The sequence below is a fragment of the Lissotriton vulgaris genome, chromosome 3_1 (genome assembly GCF_964263255.1).
Source record: "Lissotriton vulgaris chromosome 3_1, aLisVul1.2, whole genome shotgun sequence".
NCBI classification, from domain to species: Eukaryota; Metazoa; Chordata; class Amphibia; order Caudata; family Salamandridae; genus Lissotriton; species Lissotriton vulgaris.
Window position 1 is genome coordinate 742,842,164 of NC_141689.1, and position 19,886 is coordinate 742,862,049.

The following is a 19,886-nucleotide window of genomic DNA, read 5'->3' on the forward strand; positions in this document are numbered from 1 at the left end:
CGGAAGATTCCCTTCTACGAACCAGAGCTTTGCATGCAACAGCTACCAGTACTAGGGTCTTCTAAGGTGAGGGGTCCTCAGAATTTGCTCAGAGATCTTCATTTATAATTTTATATAAACTATATTCCTACCAAGGGGATGGTGGTGCTTCCACCACTGTTCAGTTATCATGATTTCCCATGTTTTCCTATGGACTTCTAATAACTATAAGTAAGTGTAACAATGTTTATTGTTTTAATGTTATGCATTTTCCTGTTGGTGTTGCATTATAGAACAACGTACAGAGCTTGTCAATTCAAATAAAAACATTTGCACTTACATAGACTTGGTGGTATTTGGTGTGGACTTACATGAGTGAGCGAGCGAAAGAAAGGGTGTGCATGTGCATTGCTTCCACGACTGAGAGGTCGGGTGTGTTATGTTCTGGGTTGTCTACTTGTTGGGTATCTTGGTGGGAGGGTTCGGAGAGCTAATAGTTATGACGAGACACTACTATAACTAGTTGGGCAGGGGATTGTGGTGGGTTCTGAACTTCTGATTGAGGTGTGAGGAAGGTCCAACCTCCCATCACCAACATCCTATTTTCTTGTGCACAGTTCTGTATGTGGAAAATCCCTACAACAGTAGTAGTATGTCCTATCCTATCCTATCAAAATAGTAAATAGTAATAAATCTGATTGGGCATATGTTGGGGGGAATTGTCGAAAAGCCTCAAGATTAACAAAGACTCAAGATCAATAGGAATAGAAGTAGTACAAGAAAACAACGCAAAGGACTGGACGCAATGGCTAGAGCTACAGGTGAATCTGAGTTTTATTTAAAACCTTTTAAATAAAGAGTGGCCACCTGGGCAAGCTTAGCTACTACAGACAGACTAAAAGTGGTAGTAGAGAGAGTCATCATAGCAGAGGCAGTTAGAGGCAGGGATAACAAGAATTTCGAAACAGATAGTACAGATTGAAGGATAATTGTTGGTAAAAAATAGCATTAGGAAACGGAAACTATAGTTCGGAAAAAATATGGTGCAGTAAAAGTTCTGTAATAAGAATTATTAATGTTAGAAACAAGAAGACTTACTAGGGCCAGCAGAAGAGCCCTCGTTGGTGTCCTCCTGTTGCTGCTGTTGTGCTCCTCCAGCCGACTGCGACCTTGTCTGCCTGCCCCTGGGTACTGAACAGGAAAGATATAAGAAAGAGACAAACATTGATGATTGGTGTAAAACAAATAAAATATGATTAAAGGACGGTCAAAAAAACATTTATGTAAACAGCAATTGCAATAAATAAATTGACCGATCTCATCTGGTCAACAAGTAGTATTGGGGGATTCGTGGATCGACTACTTACTATTTATCAACACTAATCCAGTCTTCCATTCTGATTCCAGAATACTAACTAAGCCTAAGTAGTACGTACCACTTGATCTAGCCCACCTATTCCAGGCATGCCAATTGTACATTAAGTATGCATTTCCACTTCTTTTAGTCCTCAACAAAGGATATGGTCAAATCAAGAACACATGACTACATTTTTGTATACACCAAATTTTTGGATGATTGATTGATGCTGATGTTTTGCTAGTGCTAAGCCTATTACCACTCACTGCACAAACTATAAAAGGTTCTACTAAAGACCGGGGTAGTAGCAGCACGTGACTTAACAGAGGGGGCATCACGCATACCACCAAAAATGTACAAACTCATACAAAGTAACTAAACCTAAGTATCAATCCGCCCCTATCTCTTAGTGACAGGACAAAGTAAGGACTAGAGTAACTATAACATTATGTAACTTAATTTCTCTAAAATAAACTTACATAATCACACTAAGCGAGTGCAAACACAAAGTTGCAAACAAGTAAGATTAGTAGCGCAGAAGAGCACTTGTGTCATCATAACAATCACAGAAGACCTTTAAATGTAATTTACTTGTAATGTAAGCAGCAGCATTCTAGCTGGTTGGAAACAAAAAGTTATTCGCAATATATAACACAGCAGAAGAACAGACACAAAGTATTAATAATTAAATAGTTACTCACCAAGACCCGGGACCTCCACTCCTAGCAGGTCCAGCAGGTCCTGCTCCCGGTCGAGGATATCGGACCACCGCTGGGTCAGTTGGTTCTGGGTGCGCCTGACCCCAGAGTACTGAAACACTGCCCGGCACACCTTCCCCCACTGCTGCTGACACTCCCTGAGCCCATACCCGGACCCAGGCCTGCCACCTGCAGCCAGGGTTAAGGGGAGGTGGCGCTGGACAAAGAAAACCAGTGCAGCCAACTCCACCTCCCCAAATAAGGCCTGTGCCTGCACCCCTTGTGGGTGCAGCCTTCTGCAAGGATGGCGGTCGCGGCTCTGGCTCCTGCGTTGAGCCCTTTGACCCTTCAACATGGTTCTGGGGTAGACGGGGTGGGAAAGAAAAGGTAAAAACATTTAAAAAGTAAGTAAAAGAAAGGAAAAGAGCAGGCAATAGAACAAGAGTGAAAAAGTAGTTTAAACACACAAAAGTAGACAAAAAACAAAAATGTAGAGGCAGGAATATAGTCAGAGAGATAATAAATAAAAAAGATTTTTAAAAAGTGTCTAGAAACAATTGAAAAGATAGAGGGAGGATTCAAAAGCAGACCCCAGAACCATAGCAATAAAGGGAAAAACAAGAAGGCCGCTCTCATTGCGACCGCATGGGCAAGTTCATGCAATATTTTCTCCTCGAATACACATATCGCGAACGGGCACGAGCAAGGATTGCATGACCCGGAACAGGAAATAAGCATCGCAAGCGGGCGGGACAAGTGAAAACAAGATGGGCGCGCCAATAGGCGACCGCATGAGCAAGTTGGCAAGACATTTTCAATGCGATCAAGCAAAAAATATTGCGAACAGACGGGGAAAAAAACTTCTGCGTCTTTGCAATATTTCCACGTGTTTGCGGAGATTTTCGACATTTTCACGATACTTTGCGAAAGTGAATTTAGCAAATTCCGCTAACCCCTAGTACGGAAATCAATAAATGCCATATCTTGGACTGGAGAAGAGAATCGAAGGTACACCAATCTAGGCACTTGTATCATCATTTGATGTCCTCCTGTGCTCCCCTGGTCAGGAGCCAGAGTAACAAATACATGTTCTCAAGAGAAGCAGGTACTGCATGAACCTGAGATTGCTCAGGATACTTCTCATTCAGAGAGTAGGATGTTCCTAAAACTAATATTAGCACAATAAAACTAGAGATGCATATTGCACTTTCTATGTACCGACCCCGCAAAAGGCTATTTTCCTCATCAATTGGGTGACTAAACGGGTACATGGTGATTTGGAGAGAAATGTAACACAATGGAATTGGTGACCAGGGAACAGGATGGGCAAAACTCTTCTTTCAAGTGTCTTTCAGAGAGCCATCACTGGTAGGTTCCTATTGTTCATCCGGCATAGGCGCTGTTGAGCACCGGCGGTGGAGGTACTCGCCTAGCTCTTTCTAGAAAATCCTCTTCACTCAGAATAGGGTACCCTGCCTCCTTGGAGGACACCCTCAACTAATACTATCCCGTGTCCAGGCCAGTGCACCAATTTCTTCATCTAAGAAGTCCATCCCTACTAATACAACTGTCCCTCTGGTGCACTGTCCATCCGTCGGGGTGCTATTTGTGCCTCCATACTCTGGGAACAGGGGGTCAAGTAAAAATGGGGTCAGACTCAAGAGGACCAGGGGGCAGAGACTCAAACACAGGCGAGCCCACAGGTTGGGCTCAATGGGCTAGGATTCAAGCACAGGCGGATAACCCCTCTGTGGTGTATTTCGGTGGTACTGCCTCATCCAGCACTTCTTTGCTTTGTAGCTCTGCCCCAATCGTACTCATGGATGGTCCATAACATGCAGCCAAGCACATCCTGGGCCCCTCTTTTCATGACTGCAGGGTGTCCCGGACCTATTAGTGGGTAAAATGCGTATTTTTAATTAACTGAGAAGGGAAATAAGTCATACAATACATTTTTATTTTTTCTCCCAACATGAAGTAGCAGAGTAAGTCTTAATTCATTTACTAAGCTCTGAAAGAACAATACATACATACTCCGGATCATTGCATCTGTACATTCCTACATTATTCATCCAAAGAACCTCAAAAGGGAATTTAAAAACAATGGCTTTTCAAGACACAACTTCTACTGTGTGACACCTGTAGAATCATTTGTCCAAGGGAGCCAACATAAGTATTGCATTTTGTCACCATGCTCTCACCTTATAGGTTTTTTTTTTTAAGTTTCAAAAACCTTTATTGTATTTGAAAGCACGGTACATCAATGCAATGAGGTCAGACAGTTGTACATAGTATAGTAAAGCGAAATAGTGGCATCTTCCCATGCAAAGCAGTTGCTAGCAATAAGCGGTTACTTGAAAATGTTTTTCAATAAATCTCCAGAAAATGCCCTATTATAAAACAATAGAAGTGTGTCCAAAGTAAGTAGCATAGACTAGTCCTAAAACCTTAATTGGGAGGGGGAGGACCCTAGATCAATTTCAGCAAGACGGTCAAGATCCTCGGCATGTCTGATTTTAAGACTTGCTACCTTCTTTTTGGTAAATTGAGTTTTCTTATTTTTCGGACTGTGTTGATTGTCTTTGGACTTCACACGTTCTTCCTTGTGTTCTGATCGTCCTCTTCTTTCGGATTTCTGCGAGGAAGTCTGAAAGGTACGAGAGGAACGTGTATCAGTATCTTGATATCTATCAGGCTTTCTCAAGTTACCCCTGTTTCTGAGGTTATACCTCTTCTCAGAGGGCTCCTTTTGAGGAGATCTACCTCTTGATTGAGAACTCTTCTCTTTAGGAAGTGTCTGTCTAGTATTTTCTCACTTCTTTTTAGGAGTAGCGAGAGTGTTTTTAATAAAAGCTTTTTCAGGGTTTTCTGTTGATTCAGGTTTTACTGGTTTCCCTCCCAAACTATCCCTTCCTAGTTCTTTATAGGATTTTCTATTATTCTGGCCAGTTCATACGGTTGCTCAGTTATATCAAGTTCTTTTAGTTTTTGGCGGATTGCCACTGATGCTGCTTCACCTTTAATATTAGCTAATATTATAGTTGAGTCTTGTTTGAAATCCTTCAGTAACTTCATACCGAGATTTAAATCAGGCTCTGCCCCGTATTAATTTTGAATCTGTTTCAGGACGTTTGGTATCACCGCCATAGACGGTACACCATGTGTTTTTGTGTAGATTGCAGCAAAGACTGTACCCCAAGTGTCACAGTCTTCTAGATGTGGTGCGATCCCCATTAGTAAACAAATTGTTAGAATCCTGTGTTTCTCATGAGGTGTACTATCAGGAAATACTGCCTCAATTTGAGTAATTTTTTTGAGCTAACCAGAACGGAATTTGTTCCCTTTTTGTGGGTAATTTACTGATGACTGATTGTATAGTCTGTGGTGCAATTTTCTTTGTGTTCCTCTGCATCCTTATAGCAGGTTGGACTGTTAACGTCCGCATGACATATAGTACTAACTTTCTATGGATTTTAATTAATTGTGTTAACTGAGCTAATATTTCTGGACCTGTCATTTGTTCAATGGCAGGATGTGGTGTATAGCTGGCTAGTACCAGTCATGTTGCTCCTGGTCTACCTAGTGGATCGAGCCTGGTAATGTGATTTTGATGTTGTAGGGTGCCTTTAAACCAGAGCTGATGCTCTTGGTAAGTTCGTGGAAATTCGATGTCCTCGAAAGTAACGTATTCCGCTGGGTGTTCCTCTATCTTATAGAAGTGGAACACATGTGTTTTTGGATTTTCTTGTGGAAAGATAATCCATGAATAGAATACCTCTGTCTGCCGATATTCATGTGCATCTATGACAAAAATTACCCGACCACCTCTTGCTGTTTTCTATAAGCTTTATAGCTATGGTTTTTCGCACATTCCCTGGGATGTTTATAACATCCGGGTCATCGTGTCGGAAACCTGTAACATCAAAACCTGGTTGGTTTGCATTTACTGCATCTCTACTGTTTTCTTCGTCACTATTCGTCATTTTGTTGAATGTCTTTGCAGAGCAAGTTTCAAGGGAATAAAGATAAGGTGCACAATATTTTGGAACACTGTATCCTTCAACTTTGAACAAAACCAAAAACTACTAAAATAAGATTTTTCGTCCTACTCAGTTTAAGGCAGATATTTTATCCTTTAACCCACTCCAGACGTCTATTGGAGTATTTTACGGGATAAAGGGGACTCTGTGAAAAGCACAACTGTGTTACTCTAGTATTTCGCGTTAAATTAGTGCCTTACCAAACTTTGGGCGCCATGCAGTGTAGTTCCTATATTCCCAATAGGCTCTGCGCATTGGAATAATATATCCTATAGATGTGAAGTAGGACTTTTGTCTACTAGGTCTCTATCGAAATATATTAGACCTAATTGTGAGTGCCAGCTAGTTCAGAGGTCACTAGAAACTTTCTCGAATTCACAACAAGGGATTAAGGGGCATATTACCAACAACTAGCGATCATTTTTGTCTCTAACTTGTTTAGAGACAAAAATTATCGCCGCACAACGGCGATTTTTATCGCAGATAAACCTTGCTATTAGCAAGGTTTATCGCAAATGCGATAAAAAACGGCCGCAATGCATGAATATCGCTGAAAAGTCAGCGATATTCATGCATTATCGAGCAAATGCTCTTAGCCATGTTATCCACCTCCCATTGGATAACATGGCTAAGAACTGCTCAGGGCAGGTGTTAGCTTTTGGAGATATTCGCGCTTAGCGCGAATATCTCCAAAAGTTGGTAATAGGAGATAGCGATGTTAGGGACTGTTTCCAGTCGCTAACATCTTGGCACGCCCACTTTGCATGTCATTAGTGATAAATATCACTGACATGCAAAGCGGGGCCCAAGATGGTCACTATCTCCTTTTAGCTGTCACTAACTGGTGTTAGCGACAGCTTGGTAATAGGGAGATAATTTTATCTCCGCTTTCTTGGCTTTTAAAGCCAAAAAAGTGGAGATAAACCCCCTTGATAATATGCCCCTTAGTTTCTGACAACCGCATAAACATGACAACTTTGTTTCCCAAGATAAAACTGATCTTCATGGTCGTGGAAATAATAGATCGATATTTTACTCAGTTATTTTACTCGTTCATGCTTCGTTTCACCTGAGGTGCAGAGAAATAGATAGACGGGCGTTTTCAATAAAAGGTTTTATTGAACAGTCTTCTTTCTCAAGCATGATAAATGAACTGCTACAATCGTAAAACTGGTTGCAAAATATAATGCATACAGTAAAAAGAGTAGAATAAAATAATACTGTAAGACTATTATATGGTTCTTAAACCATAGATAAATACATACATAATTAACAAAGGCTAAAAAGTACTCAACTGGTGCTTCTAAAATACGCCTACCACAATGTACCTAACCTAAGCTTAGTACGAGGGAAGAAGCAAGAGAGGTGTAGCATAAATTTAGTATTCCTTTGCCAAGAAACTATCCAAGATTTCTCTTAGGGTCTAATCAGCTCCGTACCTTGGTTTAGAATGAAGAAGGTCAATCTCAGGGCTCGATTTCCCAACAACCAGCAAGGGTAGCTTAGAAACACTGGAGCTGGATTTCTCGGCAGGAGAAAGTACAGTGTCTCTCTCCGTGCGTCTGCTGGAGGTTCGGCTTCCTTCGGCACTTGCTGTAGCAGGATGCGTTGGTCAAGTAGATAGTCGAACTGCTCCAAACCACTGTGTGTTTGCAATGGCAAGTGTGGGCATATTTATACCTTGACGGTGCCGAATTTGATGTAAAGCTGGACATAATAATGTCATCAAAGAGTCTCAGTTCTTTGAAAACTCCATGAGGTCTTGAACAAGTCAGTATTCGAGCAAGGGGAACTCCCTAGCTGCTGAAGCCGAGTTTTCCAAGAAATCATTGTGGATTTTCGGAACTAGTGGAAGTAGCCCTTCCGTATTTGGACTGTATGAGCTATGTCTAAATATGGTTGTGATTTATATGCCTATATAAGGATATGGTGATATATACCTATATAAGGGCATGAATCAGGAAAATTACAATCAGGTCCTAAAATACTATACAACAGTTTGATGGATAAAAAATATAGAATTTCCATTTGCATGCGGCTCATATAGTCCTCTGCAGTCTTTGGTTTGTACCTTTTCCTCTCCAAGGACCCCACCATTACCAGGACCAACTTCCCTAAATGCTTTGCCAGTTTCACCAACTGGTTGAAAAACAACTGCCTGAAGCTCAACACAGATAAAACTGAGGTACTGATCTTCCGGAATGACCACTGCCCATGGGACAACTCCTGGTGGCTGATAGAACTGGGCCTGCACCGGCCCCGTCCACGCCACAAAAAAATTAAGCTTCATCCTAGACAGCAAGCTAACCATTACCTCAAAGATATTCAAATGGCTTCAACAGAGATCAAGATGCACCATCAATCGAGCCCTCATAGCCAGCAGACTGGACTACAGTTATACTCTCTACTCAGGATTTGCAGCTCAACACCTCCATAGGCTTCAGGTCGTACAGAACGCAACCACCACACTCGTCCTTGACCTCCCCTGTTGAGCTCATATCACCCCTCTACTCAAGGTACTCCATTATCTCCAGCACAAAACAGATGCCAGTTCAAGCTTTTAACCCAATGCATACAAAGCCCTTTCACAACTGCGGCCTGTCTACATCAACCTCCACCTGAACGTTCACCAGCCCACCAGACACCTCCCCTCTGCCTCCCTAAGGCTCACCTTCACCCCTGCATCTGCAGATGCAGAAGTGGTGAACACTTGTTCACCTACATCGCAGTAAAGATATGGAACGATCTACACCTCCGGATCGCCCCCTTACTGCCAGAGTTGTGAAAATCATTGGAGACCTGGCTCTTAAACTGAATGACTTGACCCCTCCAGCCCCTGGATACTCTCAAGGGTGACAAGCAGCGCTCTAGAAATCGACTGATTGATTGTTTGATTGATTGTGGAGTGGAGTGGTGTGGCTCACTGGTTAGAGGCGGCAGACCTGGAAGCAGAGGTCAGCCCGGGACCAGGGTTCGATTCCCGACGCAGCAGGGTCTTGGGCCATGGTCAGCGGACTCGATAATTCTCGCCTCGGTGCCTACTCCAACCATGGGTCCCACTCAGCAACTCTGGGCAATAGCTTGCTTAATCTCTACTAACGGCCCCATCAGCGCCGGGGATGCTTGTCTTCACCTTGGAGATACCCAGGAGGGACCATCTCACAGGGAAAGCCAGGATGGGTTCCCCAGCGGTATACAGCGCTGGGACGCCCCTTTGCTGGGGCAGCTGTGCGCTTTACAAGTATACCACACATTTAACATTGTTCCAAGGGGTACTTATCTTACACTATATAGGTATCAGTGTGAAGCTATCTTTACTCATGCAACCATATTTATTGAGTATTAGTATGTACTAGTTGATTTATAGGAATAATTTGTGAAAATGATTGTTCACGTTTGTTGTTTTTCCACATTAGTATATACTATAAACCCTTGAAGTTGCACATTCAAGTTGTGAGAATAGCCTGTAAAGGAGGACGCCTGTTTTACAGGCATGCATCCTTTCATTTTTAGATTTTTAGTTTAGAAAGGACACAATTCATTTGATTACGCAATTCCATTTCCTATTCCTTTCATGTGTCTGGACTAATGCAGGATTTGTGAAAAACAGTACATTGTTTATGCAGTATGATATACAATGGAACTAATATTAAAAGGTTTTCAAGTTTTACTTGAGGGCTGTAAATGCTTCAACATGGCTGGTTCGCTGAAGTTTGTTTAATATGTGACCCTTAGCCAGATGGTTAGGGCCGTTACTGCTCACAAAGGGAATTAAAAGGACAGTGAAAATGGCGCACCAGTTTTCCCAATGTCAGAAGTGTGATTGGCAGAATGAGGAATACAGGGGAAAGCCACAGTACTGCTGTACGTGGTTTCTGCCTTAGCATTTTGAGGTGCTAATTGGGTGTTTAATTTATATGTGTTCTGATGGAGATTATTTGATTTGGGTCTGTTGTTTTAATTTAATATATTATCAGTATGAAAGCTCACTTGGTGCGGAGTTGTGTTTAAAGCACAAGTATTCCTTGCTCATAGTTATTATATATTCTTATATAGCGCCAGATTCGACCCCCGAAGGGGTATCTCCGCGCTTGCCTTGGGAACCCGTCCCGGCTTTTCCCTGTGAGATAGCCCCTACAGGGCATCCCCAAGGTGAAAGCCAGGCATCCCGCCGCGGGGGGCCGTTGTGGAGATTAAGCAAGCCTAATGCCCAGAGTTGCAGAGTGTGAACCCATGATTAGGTCAGGCACCCAATCAGGAATTATCGAGTCCATGGACATTTGAGCTCAAGACCCTGCCGCGTTGGGAATTGAACCCTGGTCCCGGGTCTGACCTCTGCTTCAGGGTATGCCTGCTCTAACCAGTGAGCCACACTAATATCACCTAAATAATTTTTTGTGACCATTTGGTACAGCATATTCTTCATGACGAGATCTAGGGATGTGGGGCGTTAGACCCTGTTTCAAATTTTTAAATTCGAAATTGACTATATAGAAAGGGTCTGGGATTATGTATGCAATTTAATGTAACATCATTGATCACATGTGTTTGCTTTTTTTAGACTGGCATGGAGGTCCTGAAAACTGAGTGCCCATGTGATTTGGAGATGTGCTTGAAGCACAAGGAACCCTCTTTTACAGTATTGTTAAAAAAAATCCTGTGACCATTCGGTATATAATTTCCTTTATAAGGCGATCCAAGGAGTTTGGTGTTAGACTCTGTTTCAAGATGGCATCCAAATTTACTATATGTAGTGTACTGGGATTATGTATACAATTCCATGTGACACAATTGATCACGTGTTTGGTTATTTTTGGAAAACATGGCGCTCTTCATAACTGAGTAGTGGTTTAGTAATATGGATTTCATATTACAGTCTCAGAATACTGGATCACAAATCGCAGATTCATGCTTGGTGGACTATTACTAATTTAGTGTGATGATTTAGACAACTCACAAATCCCCCTTTTTTTTGTTTAAGAAGTTTTTATGTGATTTTCAATGACAAGAAATCGATGAAAAATTAAAGACACAAAAAATGAAAAAAGAAAAGTCTCAATATAAACAGCATATTATAAATATAGGTAAATAAATAACATAATGGTTTAATATAGGCGTAACAGTAGAAATAGAAGGGAAGGAAGAAGAGGAAAGAAAGGTGAGAGAGAGAGAAAGAAAAAGAAACAGAAAAGTACGAAAGGACAAACAGTGTGTAAGAGAAAGATATAAAAGAAAAGAGAGAAAAAAATTGTGTGTGAACAGGGATATGAGTAGAGAGATATGATGTAATGGGAAGCCAAAGAATATCAGCTTACATTTTTTGAGAAATAGAAATGGAGGAGACATTAGCAATTCTATGCTCATCACAGATAAAATTCCACCAAGTTAATGAAGACATTTTAGAATTATCTTTCCAGGATAATACAATAGCCTTAAAAGCTTATGCAATAAAAAGGTCAAATAACAGGGAAACAGAAGAGGAAACATCATCATCATGTGAGGTAGAACCTAGGAAAACATTTTGTAACGATAATGTAATATCACACTCAAACATTTTCATGCATGTTTTCCAAGCAGATTTCCAGAATGTTAATACATTAGAACAATCATAAAGTTGATGCCTCAATGTGCCAGTATCATTAGAACAGGACCAGCATAGAGGAAGGAGAAAACTTAGAAATATCAACAGAAGTTATAACAGCTCTATTATAAATGAAATACAAAGATTGGGTAATACGAGCAGCAGCAGAATCTTTAAATAACTTAGACCACAATTTATCCCAAGTAGTAATAGGGAAAAACATGTCAGTTTCCCATGCAATTTCAATAGGGGATTTGGATCTCTCAGTAACTTTTGATAACAATAACTTATATACAAGAGCAGCTTTGGGTCTGTGTGTGGTAAATAAAAGATATAAGGAGAAGAGGTAAGAGAAGGAGTATCAGCTGGGAGGTCAAAAGTAGTTAATTGTGATTGTACGGCCTCGGAAATTATAATATATTCATGAATAAAAGAATCAGGTAAATGGTATTGTACTTGTAGATTAGAAAAGGGAATAACAGAATTTTGGTAAACCAATTGGTGTAAACCAATTGTTGTACAAAATAATTCCCTTCTCTTTCCAGAATTTATAGTAGAATGATTTACCTTTATACTTAAGATACTTGTTGTACCAAATTGTAGAGGATAAAAGACACTGAAAGGGTGTGAGACCAAGAGAAAATACATTATACAATAAACTCTGGGAATATTTTAAAATAGGGTTATTTGACAGGAAGGTACTGTTAGACATAAAAAGTACAGTTTGAAAAGGAAACTCTTTTAGTAAGGAGCGTTCAAAAACAATCCATCTGGGAATAGGTATGTCCTCAAAATCATAAAATAGAGCAAAGGATTGCTTTATCAGAAACACCGAGTGATATGCTCTAAAATTTGGAAAACGGACACCACCCGAAGACTTAGGACGAATGAGCCTGGTAAAAGCAATACGTGGATGCTTCTTTTTCCATAAACATGTTATACATGTGGAATTAATTTGAGAAAAAAAGGAGATGGGAATTCAAATAGGCAACTTAGGCAATGTGTAGAGAACATAAGGTACAATCATCATTTTAATAGTATCCAACCTGCCCCACGAGGAAAGATATAGGGGAGACCAAGTAAGAAGGAGTGATTGAATTTTACCAAGTAATACATTGAACGTGTACTTAATTGTGGCAGATAGAGAGGTGGAATACTAAACACTAAGATATTTGATTTTTGTGGGACACCAAGTAAAATTAGTATAATTAAACATATATTGGTAACATATGGAGTTTAAAAGTAAAACTTCAGTCTTTGAGAGATTTAATTTATAACCGGAAATACTGGAGTATCGTTGGACCTCTTCTAGAAAAGGTGGGAGAGAGCCAGTGGGATTTGACATGTAAATTAAGATATCATCCGCGTAAGCAGATAATTTGGTTTCAATGGAGTTATGAATAAAGCCAGAAATATGTGAGTGGACATGGATACGCTCCAAGAAAGGCTCAAGGCATAGAACAAATAACAAAGGTGAAAGCAGGCATCCCTGCCTCGTACCTCTGGATAAAGAAAAAGAATTTGAAAAATTATTGTTAACAAAAATACTAGCTCGAGGAGATGAGTACAGTAATTCAATATAAGAAATAAAAGTAGGGCCAAAACCAAACCATTGGAGAGTTTTAAACATAAATTGACAGTTAATGCGATTTAAGGCCTTTTCTGCATCCAACGATAGTGCTGCAAGGGGAGATTTATATTTGTTAGTATATAAAATAATATTTGCAAACATTTGAGCATTATCTGATGCCAATCTACTTTTCAGGAATCCGACTTGGTCAGTTTTAATCAATAACAGAAGAATTGTTTCAAGTTGTGATGCAAGAATCTTGGCAAATATTTTACAATCAAAATTTATTAAAGATATAGGACGAAAAATTTTACAATGAGAGTGATCTTCATCAGGTTTGAGAATGATAATAATTAAGACATCCATAAAGGAGCCAAACGCTTTGGCCTCTGCAATGAAGGAATTAAAAAGTGCTAAAAGGTGAGGAACAAAAATGGAGATAAAGGTAGTGTAAAATTCAACAAAGAGACCATCTGGGCCAGGTGCTTTCGATTTTTTTATAGATTTAATAGCAATAATTATCTCCTGGGATGTGACCTCTCTTTCTAATGCATTAAATTCATCAGGGAGGGAAGGTGGGGAAGGGAGGCTAAATTTTGAGTAGTGGGAAATGTGTCATCAGAATAAAGAGATCTATAATACTCATGAAAAACCTCGGCGATATCTTCATCAGACGACACCATTGTTTTAGTAGCTTCATCAAAAATAGGACCAATATTTTTACGCTCGGATTTAATTTTCAAATAGTTGGCCAGCATTTTACCTGCTTTTTTTTTACCACCATGGTATTTGGATTTAATTTTAAGAAGAATATTACAAGCTTCAAGCGTTGCTAATTTGTTGAGTTCAGACTTGGCCTTAATCAATTCATGGAGAGTGGAAGGTGAAGTAGAAGTAAAATAAGTATGTTCTAGCAATTTAAGATGATGTGATTGGTTAGTGTATATTTTCCTCATAACTTTCTTTTTATTCGAGACATATGAAATAGTGAAGGCACTAAAGAGGCCTTGAAGGCATCCCAATTATGAGAAACCGAGGTGTCCAGCGAATTATTAAAGTAAAAAAATTCATTAATAAAAGTGGTAGCTTCATTAATGAAAACAATATCAGATAATAAAAAATTATTACGTTTCCAACGACTAAATTGAAGGGAGCTGAGGGAGAGGTCAAGTACAGCATGAACAGGTGCATCATCAGAAAAAAAAATGGATCCAATTTCGGAAGATTGAATAGAAGGGAGGAGGCATTTACTAACCAAAACATAGTCAATTCTAAAACGGGTGTGATACACATTGGAGAAAAAAGTATATTCAAGTAAATCAGGATTACATGTCTTCCAAACGTCATATAATGAACGAGAGGTAATGGCTGATTGAAATGCTTTGTGAGATTTACAGGATTAAATTTACAATTGGATAATCTGTCAGAGAAGGGGTCCATCCATTGGTTAAAATCACCAGCAACAACAATATTATGGCAAACTATGGAAGAGAGTAAGATTTTAAAGTCATTCTAAACTTAGGATCCGGTTTAACAGGACCATAGATATTCAGCAAGACAAGAGTCTTGTTGTGAATAACAACCTTTGCCATTAACTATCATCCAACATCCTCACTCTGTTTAGACAGAATTTGTACAGATAATGACTTATGAAATAATATAGCAACACCCCCTTTTTTACTAGAGAATAAACAACTTGTCCCACCCAATGTCTTTTCAACTTAAACGACTCAGCATCAGTATAATGAGTTTCTTGGAGAAAAGAAACCTGAGAATCAAGCTTAGATAAATGAGATAGTACCTTTTGTCTTTTCACGGGATTTCCCAGACCACGAACGTTCCATGTGACAAACTTACACATAATGGAGGGTTAGGAGGGTAAAACACGAGTGGAGTTGATACACATCAGGAGTATAGCTACAAAAAATAAAACACCACATGTAAGAATCATGAAAGGAAAACAATGCAAAAAGACATACAGTACCAATAAACACAAACATCAAGGAGGATAGAATTATTAAGTGAAGGAAGATTAACAAAAAGAGAGGAAACGATAAAGAGAGAGAAGTAGGGAAAAAAGGAAAGAAATGACAGGAGAAACAGAAGGGAATGCAGAGAAGAAATAGAAGGTGAGAGCAAACAGACAGATCAAGGTAAAATAACCAGATCTGTAAGAAGAGAGGAAACAGTGAAGATGGAGCATAGTGACGCAAGACAAAGCGGATCTCAGCAATAAGAATAAAGAAGATAATAGAAATAGAACCTCAATATAATGAGAAACAAAGAGAAAAAAAAGCAATTCATGTCAGAAAAAAATGAATGAAACAGATAAAATGATACCAAAGAGGCAATCCTGGAAAGCTATAAAAATCAAGTGTTAGTATCCATTCCATTAGAAGAGATGCTGTGAAGAAAAAGTTTGAGTTTTTCCGGATCATCAAAGGAACGTGAACGACCATCATGAGTAATCTTGCAAAGACAAAGAGGAATCATTCCATATTGAATATTCAGATGTCTCATCTGAGGAAGCAGGGCGAGGAATTCTATACGATGTGCGTTAGTTGCAGTAGAAACATCCTGCGAAATGAAGATATTATGTCCAGACCAAATAAGACGACGTTTAAGTTTTGCAGACTTCAAGATAATCATGAGTTCGGTAAACTCCAAAAAAAGCATAATGATGACCCGAGATTTCGTAGCCTTAGAGTTTAGGCGCCCCAAACGATGAGATCTTTGTATGTTGAGTGGGGTCGGTGGAGATGGAAGATCTAGAAGCTCTGGAAGGAATTTCTGAAGAAACAGTACCATATTTGACCCTTCAACATTTTCCAGAAGGCCATACAAGCGTAAGATGTTTCTACGATTTTGGTTTTCAAGATCTTCTCTGTGGATTTTCAGCTTATGAATTTCCTGCTCTAGTATTGGAAGCTTTATAGCTACATCCTGTATGTCACTAACACGTTGTTCCAATTCTAACACTTTGCCTTCCATAACAATCCAACTCTCCTCATTCTGTTTTAGCTTTTCATTTGTTGCAAGCATAAATGGTTGAAGACCCCGAACTTCATCTAAGATAGAATCCAGAACCGGGTTCTGAGATGAATGAATAGGAGATGGTGGGTCATTTTTATGTTTCTTAGGTTTTGTACCTGTTACAGAGGACCTAGCAGAATGGGAATCGTTGGCCATTGTAACTTGAAAAGGAGACACCAAAAAAATAGGGGAAAAAAAGGAAAAAAATGGCGTAAAATATTCAATAACATGAACCCAATATTAATGGAGCTAAAAGTTAGGATACTAGTAAAGGATACCTCAAAATCCACAAGCACAATTCCTCAGAAAAACAGGGGCATAAGGAAAGTCATGCGCAAGTGTAGCAAATCATCATTCGTGAAGAGGCAATTGGTACTGGAAGCACAAGGCTGACTCCTTATCGAATTAAAAAAAAACTGCAGGAAGTATATAGCGTAAATGAAAGAATTGTAGCAATGATACAACAGAGATGGTTTGGCAAAAAAAAAAGTGAGGAAACATGAGCTTAGCGACCAAAAATGGTGGCCGTCCACATCTCCAATAAGAAGAATATTACCATAAACCAGGACAGGCTTAGGAGGAGTAAAATTCAGAGATAATGTAGTCACAAATCATAAATCATGACCAGCAAGTCGGATACAGCATTCCGTGGGTTGAGACACGCCTTTCAGTTAAGGTATAGCTTCCTGTCAGAACAAGTAAATGCACACGCTGGAATAATATATAAGCCAGAGGAAATATTGCCTCCCAAGACCATCCTGGCAATACTTATCCACAAAACCAGGTTACCGACTGGAAAGTGCCTGGTGATATTTATGAGGTAAAATAAATGGTGCTGAGGAAGAAACGCAGGTGCGGCGACCTAAAATGCCGGCCACCCGTGTCTCAGGAGTAAAGAAATTGCTGTTGTCCATATCACGGTAGTGGGGGCATGAAGGCAGTCCAAAAGCGGTCTAAAGACTCACCGCATATTCCAACACTGATGCCCATCACTCTGTTGATATTTATGAGGGAGACAAAACAGGCTGAGGAGAAAATGCGGGTGTGGCAACCTAAAATGGCGGCCGCGTGTCAAGAGGAAAGAAATTGCCGCTGTCCATATCGCGGTGGTGGGGGCATGAAGGCCGTACAAAAGCTGTCTAAAGACTCACTGCATATTCCGACACTGATGCCCGTCACTCTGGCGAAAAAAAACGGCAGATAAGAGGCTCAAGAAATGCTTCTGAGTCCCGCTGAAGAACAGAGCTCACGCTGGATCTGCCATTTTGCCTCGGCATCCAAGCCACACACCCCACAAATGCCACTTTAAAATGATCAGGAGGCAGCATGTTTTCTATGACGATTTGGAAAGGGTTTAACTGTATACCTAAACCTTGTCATAATTTGGCAGAAACAATGAACATATATTTAATGTAAGGACGTTATTTATAGGCTCCAAACAGTTGAATAGCATGATCTACACATTTGTGGGATAATACCCTAGATATATCATGCCACCCAATTTCTACATATAGGTTTTAGCTGTATTTCGAGTCAATCCACCAAATAGGATGCTATTTATGTTTACTTCTTATTCAAAATGATGTATTGTATTCCTGTCAATAATTTATGTATGGACTCTGTGTTCGTTTCTTATGGACATAGGGCTGACAAATGAGACTTACTATGAGCAAATCTACATGCAATTGTTTACATGATCTAATTAGTACTTATTAATTAGGATATGTTCTTAATATCATGGGTACTGAATCTATTTTGTTATTGTATGATTGAATATATTTTCATTATCATGTGGATTTCTCTTATATTAGCTGTTAATATAACTTTTATTGATGATTTGGTAAACATATGCTCTTTTGGTTTTTTCTTCACTATAATAATGGAAATAAAGTTAAGTGTTTGTATTTATGAGTAATACATGGATGGGGATTGATTTTGAAGCACATAATTGTTTCGATGCAGTACATATTAATGGACATGGGATACTTAACCTTGTTGCGATGTTGGTTTGGATTCCAACATATAAAAACAAATACAAATGTTTTTATTATGTTTTACGTGTTCACTGTATGTGTGTGAATTTCATGTGTTTTTATTATTTTTACTAAACAGCTCGGAATAAGTTCTGGTTATTGAAAAGGAATGAAATGATTTGGCTTAGGCTTTGATGTTTGATGTAATGAAGATTAAAGAAGGAGACTAATCCACAGTTGGGATGTTGGGTTTTCTTTTTACAAATTGCTGTCTTTAGTGTGCCTTCCCCCAGTTGGATGATTGCGGATTTGGGTTTGCACGCCAACATCCTTATGTACCGGTATTATTTACCAGGCATTTTCCTGATAAAATTCAACAGGAGTCACATGACAAAATTTACCAGGGAAAAATTGCAAGGCTTGTGGTAATTATCACAACACCAGTAATTCCAATTACTGTGCAAAGGTCGGTTTCAGAGGGATTGGAAAAGAACAGGGCTCTCATAAGTGCCTGGTTCATCTGCAACCATACTTTGCCCACACCACAGCTAGATAACACTGCCCTATTTGCCTTCCATAATTTTTTGAAAACATTTCATGCTTGTTTCATAATACAGTGATTACTATGGAGAGAGATGTGACCAATGTATCCAATACAACATTTGCAATTATAAGAAACAATGCATGTGTGACATTTACCAAATAGTGGCCTCTTGAAGCTTTGCCCTTTACATTATAAAGTAGTATATTGCTTGGTGCATAGATCTACCTTTTACACTCAGCTTTAACATCTAATATCAAGTCTTCATTTTGCTGACAGGAGGTTCAATGATAAAATGCTTTTCCTTGTTAGTTGTCATTGGAAGCCAAGTCGTGAAACAAAGTAAATACATTTAATCTGTTGTGCAGCTATTCATTCAAAAACCGTTGTGGATGGAAGGCACAGACTGATGAAGAGGTCTAAACTTCTCTGGGACATTGCCAAAGGCACAGCTCAGTGACTCCCAGCTCACAGATAATAAAGCATTTCCCAATCTATCACAGTTTCCTTCAAGTTGTGGTCAAATGTATCCACTCACCAGGAGCGATTCACTCTTGAGAGGCCCTTGAATTGAGAGTTAGGACCCAGACTGTGTACTTTTAGCCACAAACATGGGGATGAAGGAACAATCTTCCAGATGGGCGCTCATATTGTTCTAATTCAACCAGTGAGTGAACCACATAAGTAATATTTGTATTACTATGTAATAACATTCATAGGATCGCATTAAACCAATTTAACAAATAATGCAACATGAAACAGCCAACATGTTTAACAAAGGAAGACAGCACGTTTCAGCTAACACCACCTCACTAGCCTGCTATGGAAGCCGAGATTATATTTTAAGGCACTGGTCAGCAAGCACAGTTCCCTCGTTAGTATTTTAAAATATTAACCAGATTTAACTCTTATAATCAATATTCAATGCACATCTGCATACAAATCTTTATTAACATAAGCACAATGTGTGAGCACAATTATCCTCACTTATGATACAGAATAGCCCACAGAAATATTCCCGCAGCAATTTCAATCCCCTGCAATTCAATAGAAAAAAGGTAATCCTCCTGACTAGCAGAGCATATTCCACTTTCCTTAACAAGAGGCAGTACAT